An 11,001-nucleotide genomic window follows, 5' to 3' on the forward strand; every position below is an offset into this window, starting at 1 on the left:
GCGGGTTGTCTCGTCTCTGGCGTTGACCTCCGTGACCTCCGCACTCGCGACGCAGACTGTTGCCGCGTGGCCCCGGAAGCGCGTTTCAGACCCGGGGCGGCCTTCTGTCTCCTCCCACAGTTCCTGAAGCAGCTGCGCTGGCGAACGTCACCCCAGAACAGGCCTTCAGCAATAATGCTGCTGTCTGCGTGTGTGAGGGTGGGGGGGGGGGAGCGGAGCCTGCTGAGCCCGGCCTCTCATTATGTGGGCTGTAATCTAAGCTTTTCCAGGGCCGGGCCGGTCCTCCGGTCCCGCTGAATGGGGGTCGCGCGCCGGCCCCCGCTGTCCTTCCTGCGCTTTCACTCTGCTTAGCTCGGCAACTCTGATCAAAACCGAGAAGGCGGGGTTGGCCTCTGGGGCCAGGGTGTGGCAGAGCGGCGCGGGGGGGGGGGTGGGTGCTCCGGTTCTGTGGCTGGTCCCACTGAGACTGGGGAAACGGGTTAGATGGAAAAGGAAGCAGCACTAGCGCTCGCTGGCCCACTGCCTGACAGGAGAGGAACAGACATTCTGCACACTCTCCACACGGGGCAGCAACACGCTACATGTCAACTCAGCGGCCCTCCAGGAGCCTCCGTGGTCGATCACATGACCCTGGCGTTGCTCCGCCCCCTGTGGACGCAGCCTCCAGTCTCACACCAGTGCTGCCGTCACGATCAGAGGGAAACGGGCCTCTGGGACGTGTTGAGTTAAAGGATCATTCTCAGTGTTTCTGATCACGTCCAGCATCTATGAAATGAAGCTAAACAAATGTAAACACCTGGAAAATGTAAACAACTGGAAAATGTAAACAACTGGATGTTGTCAGATATCAGCTCATGTTTTAAATCAACCTGTCAGATGTCACCGTTTCATTGGTGTCAAATATGCTGGATCTGCATGTGTGTGTGTGTGTGTATGCATGTGTGTGTGTGTGTGTGTGTGTGTGTGTGTGCTGAGGACATTTTGATCCCTTGCTGATTGAGATTTAAACCTTTGAGAACTGTTAGAGTTTTAGGTGAAGGTTATGGTGTTCAGCTGAGATTATATGTTAGTGCAGAGGGTCCTCATAAAGACAGAAGCTCAATGTGTGCGCGCGCGTGTGTGTGTGTGCTTGTGTGTGTGTTTGTGTGCTTGTGTGGGTGCAGTACACCTACACACCAACCTTGAGTGATCTTAATGGCCTTAACAAATTGTACACAGCGTTGATGAGTAACGTCCACCTTCAGTATCTCACACACAAGCTTGTGTGTGTGTGAGTGTGTGTGTGTGTGTGTGTGTGTGTGTGCATGTGCAGGAGCTAATGAGGCCTAGCAACCAGCATCCCATGACACCAGCTGTACTTGAACCCAGGACCTGGACCTAATGCAGGACGTCGGGCTTCAGCTCCGCGTGTGTGACGCAGCTTTGACCCTCGTTGTTTGTTAAAAAAAACAAAAACAAAACAAGACGAGCGACATTTGCATTTATCTTTTTAAAGATGGACGAGGAGCTCAAAGCTGCCGTAACGTTGCGAGGTGACCCTGTTTCTGGCTGGCAGAAGTGGGTCTGTCTAATGAGACCAGGCGGCACGTGTGTGTTTTCACGTGTGTGTTTTCACGTGTGTGTTTTCACGTGTGTGTTGCATTCAATCTGCGTGTGTGTTTGAGGTGATTTTCCCCGGGGAGCTCCTTGCCCACCTGCATGTGTGTGTTGTTGTCTCTGCCAGTCGTAATGGAAGGAGCGAATCTTTCCAACCGTCTCCGGGGACCAAATGATTCATGGAGCTTCTGCAGCCCCACGACCACACAGAGGAAGCCCGTTTGGGCCGCCTGTGTCCAGCCGGGTGGCGCTAACGCCGAGGCTTCCTGGACCAAACCTTAGAATCTATTTTTAGCCATTAGCCCATTAGATCCTGGAAGCGATAGCGAGCGAGGGGGGGGGGGGTGAAATCTGATGAGCGTGTCTGGGTGGACGATTGATGTGGAGGCAGGTGCAGCCCCCCCCCCCCAGCCTTTAGCGACGACAGCTAACATGGTACAAGGGGCTAATTTAGCGCCTGTGCTTGACACTCACGTAGCTTCAAAGGTCGTTCACAACGTTTTGTGGGGATCAAAGCTGGTTTGGGTCGGTACCCCTCCGACCGAGCCCTGAAATTAGAGCCCAAAGAGAAGGTGAGACTTTGTTTTCACCCAGAACACCAAGACTGCTGTCGTCCACAGAAGGGACTCATTATACTGTAACCAGGCACCAGGGGGCAATAGAGACGCCCTAAACTGGAAGGTTTAAAATGCTCATAAACGGCTCCGTGCACGGTGTGTGTGTGCACGGTGTGTGTGCAACGATGGTGTTCTGGCCTCTCTGACAGCCACGTAGCTGCTGATGTGTGTGTTGCTATCTTTGGTGGGACCTGGCGTTCTGCTGACGTATCACTAACTGGAAAATGAGAAGGAGAGGAGCTGTGTGGTGTGTGTGTGTGTGTGTGTGTGTGTGTGTGTGTGTGTGTGCGTGTGTGTGTGTGTGTGTGAATGCTTCAGACGGGCTACAAAAACTTACAAACGATCAAACAAAGTCAGTGAAATCCACAGAAAAGAACACGTTATAATGAAAGTTGTAGCCGCTGCATGCTAGCCCCGCTGGGTCCTGACCTTTCACCTCTGGGGCGACCACACTCTGGGGGTTAGTTGATGGGAATTAAAATAGCTTCTAATCCCGCGACGTGTTATTGAGGATGTCACAGCTGAGACGAAGGAAGCATGTTTTTACACCTTTGAATCAGAGAGTGGCTTCAGAACGAGAGCGCGAATCAATAATGAGCGTCTGAACTCAGGAAGCTTCAAGAAAGTAAACGTCTCTTTACATGCACGGCTAAAAATGCTACTGTGGGTCTGAGCTTGTTTCAGGGCGGCCACTAAAGCCAAGAATGGTTTTATTTGTTCCTCTCTCTCACACACACACACACACACACACAGACACACACCATATAATCAGCGTCCAACTTTTCTTTAGCCGGGGAGGCACAACTCTAAATGATGATATTTATGTTGTAGTTCACTGCTTTGAGTCTTGTCCTCTCTTGTATGCTTGCGTGTGCATGTGTGTGTGCGCATGCCGTCACCCCACTATTAGCATGTCTAATGTGTGCGGCTGTCGGGCTGCTCTGAACACAACTGGAAGTTAAACAGGGTGGTGGGTGGAGGCGTCAGGCAGCTTTGGGACATGAGATCTTCATCTGTGGGTAAACAGCAGCCTCCTGGTTGATGGCGTCCAAACCCATTCCGATGGTCTGCACAGCGTTAGCTACATTGGCTACGTTAGCTACATTAGCTACGTTAGCTACATTAGCTACGTTAGCTACGCGACGGTTCACGCTGCGCTGGATGCTAACACAAGTCGAATCCGGCCTCTGTCGGGACTCTTATCTGTGTTTTCAAGTCATAAATTTACCAAAAGAAATGGCTAAACCCCCCAGCTCCTCCCCCTAAGGTGGCCACGTCATAAAGAGGGAGGAGCTAGTGCAGTGATTGGATAAAAGCTCATCTCTGAGGGAACGGCTTCATTTCTCTGCCTCCATCACGCGAGCGGCACAAACACAACCCTGCCGCTCCTCTCGCGATGGATAACCAGAATAAAGTGACCTGTGATGAGCAGATAACAGCCTGGAAACCTCCACGCTGTCGGTGTAAACGGGTCCCAGACCTCTGTGATCAGCCCCCACAGATAAGAGTATCGATCAGGGGGCGTGGGGGCGGGGCCTAGCGGAGGCCTCAGGTTGGGGGCGGGGTCTAGCGGAGTCCTCAGGTTGGGGGCGGGGCCTAGCGGAGGCCTCAGGTTGGGGGCGGGGTCTAGCGGAGGCCTCAGGTTGGGGGCGGGGTCTAGCGGAGGCCTCAGGTTGGGGGCGGGGTCTAGCGGAGGCCTCAGGTTGGCGTGTTGATGGACTCGCCTGCAGGAAACGCGTCAACAGCAGTCGCCCTTTCAGCGGCAACCAAAACCACGTTTTCATGTGAAATAATGGGAAATTCGCTGCCGGTTGCCTGGCAACAGCCCCGCGCAACGCATAGATATTTCTCCGTAATTGGTAATTCTGACGCCTGAATCGATGCTTCACGCCGGCCACCGCCTCCTCCGTCAGCTTCAGTCCCTTCTGCTCCCATTCCAAACTTCATTTCCCTCCCAGTTCTCTTCCACTCCGTCTGCTCCCCTCACACACACACACACACGCACTCACTCACATACACACACACAGCCCCCTCTGCTCTGCTGATGTCTGCAGGAACGCTGGCCTGTGGCCAAGAGCTGCTTTAAATTAAACGGACCTCTAATGAAACGCTCACACGCGCGCGCGCGCGTACACACATGCTGCAGTTTTTGGATTTTGCACAGCGTCATCCTCCCACCGAGGGAATTCTGCGCTCCGCCTGTGTTTATAATGTTCCGCGCCGCCTCTGCTCACATCTCCAGCCAAGCTTCAGGTGGGACCCTCAGAGCATGTCTCAGTGACAGGACTCCTGCTCCTCCTCTTCCTCCTTCCCATCATCTTCCTCCCCCTTCCCATCATCCTCCTCCTTCCCATCATCTTCCTCCTCCTCCTCCTCCTCATCTTCCTCCCCCCCCCTCCTCCTCCTCTTCCTCCTCCTCCTCTTCCTCCTCGACTCAAACGCTGCTCCGGTTCCACATTTCTGAGGGTTTCCTGCTGTTTTTCTCATTCAGACGATGTTATGAAGGAATTCCTGTTCAAAGTCCAGGAACAACATGGACACGGACAAAAAACTGGACGACAGGTTGATTAGAAACACTAAATCACCTCCAGGTGCGTGCGTGTGTGTGTGTGTGTGCGTGTGCGTGTGTGTGTGTGTGTGTGTGTGTTTGCTACATATTGAGGATCAAAATACACATTCCACAAGCAAAGTGAGCACATTTTTGGGAAATGAGGACATTTGTCCTGGTCTTTTTGAGGGTTGAGATGGTTTTAGAGGTTAAAGTTGGGGCTACATCAGGGTTAGCATCAGGGTTAGCATCAGGGTTAGCATCAGGGCTGCTCCATCATGTCCTCATAAAGATAGATAGATCGGTGTCCAGGGTGTGTTCCTGTCTCCTCGTGGCTGGGAAACGCCCTAACGGCAGAGGTCACACACACACACACACACACACACACACACACACACACACACACACACACAAGGAAGCCTCCAGCATGGATGTTGTGTGTGGGAGGCGTCTTCTACACCGCCTGTGTGTTTTTACAAAACAAACAGCAGCATGAAGAGAATTAGAGTCTCTGGGGGCCCCTAACCAGTAAATGTGTCTCCTCTGTCCCAGTCCAACCAGTAAATGTGTCCTCTCTGTCCCCTCAAATGTCCATCTACTCTCCCAGTACAAACAGTCAAATCACTCTTGGATGTTTTAAACCATCATAAAAACCAGGAGTCAAACATGACCTTTGCCTCATCCGACGCCCCCACAGGCTGATGTCCTCCGTCCTGACTGTGGCTGATGTCCTCCGTCCTGCCTGTTGCTGATGTCCTCCGTCCCGCCTGTGGTGGCGTCCTCCGTCCCGCCTCCACGTCTGACTCACTCGTCTCGTGTCCCGAGTCACTGATGGGACCCCAGAGACGAGGTCACGTCCCCTTTTCCTTCTGACGGGAGTTTAAATACGTTTGGATCATTTTTTATTTGTCTGCCTTCTAGCGGCTGAGCTCCAGGAGACCAACAAGAAATGCTAACCCAAACCTGCTAGCCTGTTTTTAGCTTAACCTTGAGGTTTACGCAAACAAGGGAGTTAAACAGTCCTTTTTTTAAATCCTCTTAGTTTTTAGACTAAGTAATTGGGGCTAATGGCATAAATAGATGCAAATTAGAAGGTTGAAGGTTTGCGCAGCAGAATCCTCCAACCCCAGCAGGCTGGCTCCTGTTAGCCCAGTTCACAGCTAATGCTTCTCCCAAACAAGCCTGGGTTTGCCCCAGTCTGTTCCCATTAGCGTCATTAGCCCTTTATTAAAACGGTCAGAAAATGTTTCATTTAATTTCAATTTAGCCTTGTTCGAGCATTCGCTGCAAACACTAAAGCTAATTTAAAGCTAAAGCCCGATCAGCTTTAGTTTCCCATCACGTGCTTTCATGCTAGGTTGAAACAGCTGTAGGAGGGAAAGGTGTGTCCAAAGTGGCTTTTTTACCAGGATAACTGGGATTCCAGCGTCCTGAGTCACTCAGCTGCTCCAGCTGTGCTGATATTTGTCTGAACAGGTTTGCTTCAGCGGCGGGGGAGGGGGGGGGGGACAAGCTGACTGAGTTACCCCATTAGCAGCACAATGGTTTACTTCTAAACACCACCGGAGACTAGCGGTATCTCAGTGTCACACTGGAAGCTAACGCTAAGTCAGCGCTGCGACGTTTGTTTTGGGTGTCTTTCAGTAGATAAGAGGGGCATGAAGGGCTGGGTGGAGTCTGCGGGGGGGTGGGGGGGGGCTATCTGCAGTGGACAAAGCAAACTGGTCCCCTCCCAGTAAACATGGGCCCAGTAGCGGGAGGAGAACCGGCACCTTTGAGCTGGGTTTCTAATGAAGAAAACGGGCCCTCTAGTCTTTTTAAATGGACGTGAGTGATTCAGGTGTTGACGGAAACAAAGTGCAGACAGATGGATCCTCTCAGTCCCTCCTGTCAGATACAGATCAGAGTAATATTCAGAGGGGGGGTGGGGGGCGGTTCCCTGCAGCACGCCGCCACTCTGTCAGATCCAGAGTGCTTCCAGAAATAGACGGTGTGGGGGGGGTTGGACCGAAGTTTTTGAGGAGGGTGACTTTGGTCTAAGGCCTCGCGGTCCCCCAGGGGAACCGAGCGGCACCTGTTTTTGTGACAGGTGAAAGCGAGGGGGGGGGGGGGGGCGCTTGGCACCAGATTAGAATCGATAGCAGCGCTGGCAGAGTTTCAGTCTCCCCTCTTCGCTCTCACTCTCTCGATCCTCTTTTCTGATCGGCTCCCGTCTCTCGCCCCTCTGTTCTATTTTGATCCCGTTCTCAGCCTCCTCACGCACGGATCTACTTCCCCATTAAAGTAGCCTTAGCAACGGCTTTCTTATGCCGCTCACATCCGCCGCGTCATGCTCCCTGCACCCTCTACCCTCAAACATAATTGGGTTTATTAAGGCACAGGTCTAAGGCTAACCATGAGTTAACCAAGCTAACTGAGCTGAGACAAGCTAAATGAAACTGTTAACACGTTATAACTCCTCACTCCGCGGATGCTAAAGGGGCTCCCCGGGCGCTACTTTTGGGACGTAGCCGCTCTTCAAAACGGATCAGTCCCGCTCCCAAAAATGTTGACCAACGTATGCAAAGTTAGACGTGATGACCTTTGACCTCAAGAGCCTGGCAAAAACCTGGCGGCACAATTGATGCTACATGCTTAGCTAACAGAGTTCAGGTGGGTGTATGTCTCTCAATCTCACGTCCCAGACGCAGACAGATGGCCGCTTCCCTCACGCTATCAGTGACCAAGATAAACTTTACACAGGAGTATCACGTGGAACAGGGGCCACGCAGACAGACAAGTGGCCCCTGGAGAGGCTCTGACATGCTAACGGTGTCAAAGATTCCCCACGACTAGCCCAGAACCACCAGTCAGGGGGAGTTTCTCTGCCATTTTCACGGTAATGGTGTGCTTAAACCCATCTGAGGGCCGATCTGGGATGGTGATAAAAAGAGCAGCCGTGTGTTCACGAGCACGCGCTTCTCTGAGAACACTGGGCGAAATGCAGCCAACAAGATTAGCACGCCGCGTTTCATCGCCAGGTTAATAAGTGCCCCCCCGGAGGCCCCGAGCATCCGGAACATGGTGCAATTTTGACTCCATCATGGAGCCTGTCCCAGTAGCCACTGGGTGAGAGGCAGGAATCCACCCAGACTGTGGGAGAGAACGTTGACACACCGACTAAAAGCAGGCTGGTAACTCCCATTATTATGTGTTCAGTGAGCTAGCGTTAGCTACATATTTAGACTCGTTCATTATTTGTTCTAGTTTAAGTTTCAAGAAGCCAGCCCTTAAAAAAAATCACCACAAACTCAGTTATTTTCAAGCTTTTTAATACAAACTTAATAAACTATCAGTCCCTCTGAACATGTAAGACACTGACTCCAAATACTTTGTTATACCGTTTCTTTTTATCAAGTATTGCACAATGTAGGTACAAAATTAATATACGATTACATTTTGTCCATAATATAGCAAAAATCTTTAAACTCTTAACAGAAAATACAACTCTTATGTTTAAAAAAAAAAAGAAAGAAAGAAAGCAAATATTCTTAAATCCCACCACTACGGAATAATCTGTACACAATCTTTAGAATCGTCAATTTTTGTTTTTCTTTATTCGTCTCAATAAAAAAAGAAAACATAAAGTCGCTGCAGTCATCACAGATCACTGGAGTAGTAAAAAGATAGAAATGCAATACCGCGTCGTAGAAACAATAGATACTCTGATATCTTACAAACTCTGTACTAAATTAAATTATACAATTAGAAAAAAGACCAGGAATTCCCGCTTATTTCTGCCAATTTCTTGGAAAAAAAGAAGATTTGGCAACATCCAGTTCTGCTTAAATACTGAGGGGGGCCGAGAAAACGGGAGAAAACGGGAGAAAACAGGAGAATTGTGCTTGGTTGAAATCAGGAGGGTCGATGAAGTCGGGGAACCAAGCCGGGACATCTGGTGCTCAAGGTTCAACTGGGGGGCAGGGCACCAAACCCACCCCCCGATGCCTCGACTCAACAGATCTGAACGCTGACGAGTCACTTCCTGTAACATTCTCTTCTTCACGTGTTTTTTTTCTTTTACTCTTCACGTCACCCCCCCCCCCCACACACACACACACACACACACACACCTCCCCCCCACCCCCCATCACATTATTTCTGGTCGCTTCTGTCTGAAGTAGCTTAAGTTGTAGCTCCCGTGCTAGTTGGCCATGACTGGCTGGAATTGCTGGTTAGAATACTGCATGTTGCTGAGGCTGAAGCTCAGCCCGTCCACCACCGAGCGCTCGCTCAGGCCGCCGTACGCCGCCAGCACGTCGAAGGCGCTGCCGTACTGCAGCGGGCTGAGGCTGAGGGCGGAGTCCCCGGGGAACAGGGCGCTCTGGCCGCCCTGGCCTTGCAGGCTGGGGAACACGAACTCCTTGGCGTTGGGGGAGAGCGCCGAGGGTTTGGGGTGCGGCGGCGGGGGCGGCGGCGCCCCCAGGCCCAGCCCGTACAGGGACTGCATGGAGGTGGAGATGGCTTTCTGCTTCAGGAGGCTGTTCACGTTCAGGCCCAGGTTGGTGGGGAGGTGCGCGACGCTTTGCTCCCCGCGCAGCCGCCGCCGCCGCCGTTGTTGTTGTTGCCGCCGCGGCCGCTGCTCTTCATCTTCGTGGAGCCGAACTTGGTGGCGGCGAAGGTGGCGGTGGTGAAGGTCAAAGGCTGCGTGGAGCGGGGCATGAAGGTGGGGCTGACGGCGGCGGAGTGGCCGAAGGGAGGGGAGGGCGAGCTGGACCCCGGGGAGGCGCCGCTCACGGCCTCGTTGATGGGCATGAAGACCTGCGCCTCCGGGTTGAAGCTGTTCCGGACCTCCTTGTCCTGGTCCAGGCCCACGGCGCTGGCTCCGGCCTCGTTGCTGTCGTCCACGTACAGCACCTTGACCGGGCCCTTCTCCCCGATCTGATACGACACCTCGAAGGGGTCGATCCACACGCTCAGGTCCTTGGGGAGGTTGTTGCGGACGTCGGCGATGTCCAGCCCGCTCTCTTTGGCCGCCGACTCCACCACCGGGTCCACCTTCTCCCCGACGTGGATGCACCTGAATCCTGAGCCCTTGTATGGCTTGTCTGGGTACCAGTGTCCCTCATACTTCTGCTTCAGCTGCCTCTCCAGCTCCTCGCCGAAGAGTTGACCCGTCGCCGCGGCAACTTGTTGTACAGGTACGAGATGATGAAGTTGAGGGCGACTTGGATCTCAAGCTGCATAGCTGAGGTTCACCAGGAGGACGAGCCGCGTCTGACCTTGAACGTGAGCGTCGTTTATCCGTGGGTGGATATCCAAGATGGATATGCCAGAAAAATTAACAACAACCACCAGGACAAACTGGGATCAACGGATCAGGATCCAAAAGTGCTGGTTGTGGTGGCGTATTCTCCTTTCACAGGCTTGTTCTCCTAAAACAAGAAGACAGAAAGGTTGACATTGCTCCGTTTACGTGCTGCCGAGTCAGTAACAACAACAACAAAAAAAGGACATTGAGAGACACACGGAACAAGGACTGGCTGATCCCGGATCAGCCAGTCCTTGTCCTGGTGGCTCTCCAAGTTAGAAAGTAGGAACTGAGCACATTAAGCTCTCAGTGGGAATCAGGAATCCTGTTACGTAATAAGCTGCCGGAGCGGCACAGGAAGGACTGGTGTCCAACAGGCTCCACTGGAGGGTTCCAGTGGTCCAACAGATCCCTCTGGGCTTTATTGATATGCATCAATAAAGGCTAACCCCCCCCCCCCCCCGGACTGAAGGAAGAGCCTCCATTACGGGAACAATAAACTGGAACACCGAACCAAGAATCGGTTTAATCGATATCGACCGAATCCTGCGTCGCGGAGCCTGGAGGCTGTGGCGGAGCACCGGCCACCGGCCACCGGCCGACGGTTCCACCCAGCCCGGGCGGGCAGGCGCCCGCACCCTCACCGCAGCGCGCAACAGCACCGCGCACGGCCCTCACGCAGGAAAGGTCGATTGCAAACAGCAGAAAGGAAAGAGACGTGATATAAAGGCTAGAGTTTAGTCGGGAACGCAGGTTTTTACAAACGCGCACACACACACGCACACGCACACACACACACACACCCCTCCCTAACTTGGACTGACGCAGCAAATCAGCTTATGAATAGAGCTACAGTACAGCGATATAAAGCGATAAATACGGGCGACAGGAAACAAGCAGACATACTTACGTTTGTGGTAGAAAATAAAGGTTCTCGTTAGCGTTAGTTA

The 11,001-nt window shown here is 52.6% G+C and overlaps 1 pseudogene; it reads right to left on the bottom strand.

Moving 5' to 3' along the window:
• Window positions 1-8,055: 8,055 nt before the first annotated feature.
• Window positions 8,056-10,175, bottom strand: LOC115249911 (protein Tob1-like; annotated as a pseudogene).
• Window positions 10,176-11,001: the final 826 nt, after the last annotated feature.

Source organism: Takifugu rubripes, chromosome 5 (assembly GCF_901000725.2).
Source record: "Takifugu rubripes chromosome 5, fTakRub1.2, whole genome shotgun sequence".
Classification (NCBI taxonomy): domain Eukaryota; kingdom Metazoa; phylum Chordata; class Actinopteri; order Tetraodontiformes; family Tetraodontidae; genus Takifugu; species Takifugu rubripes.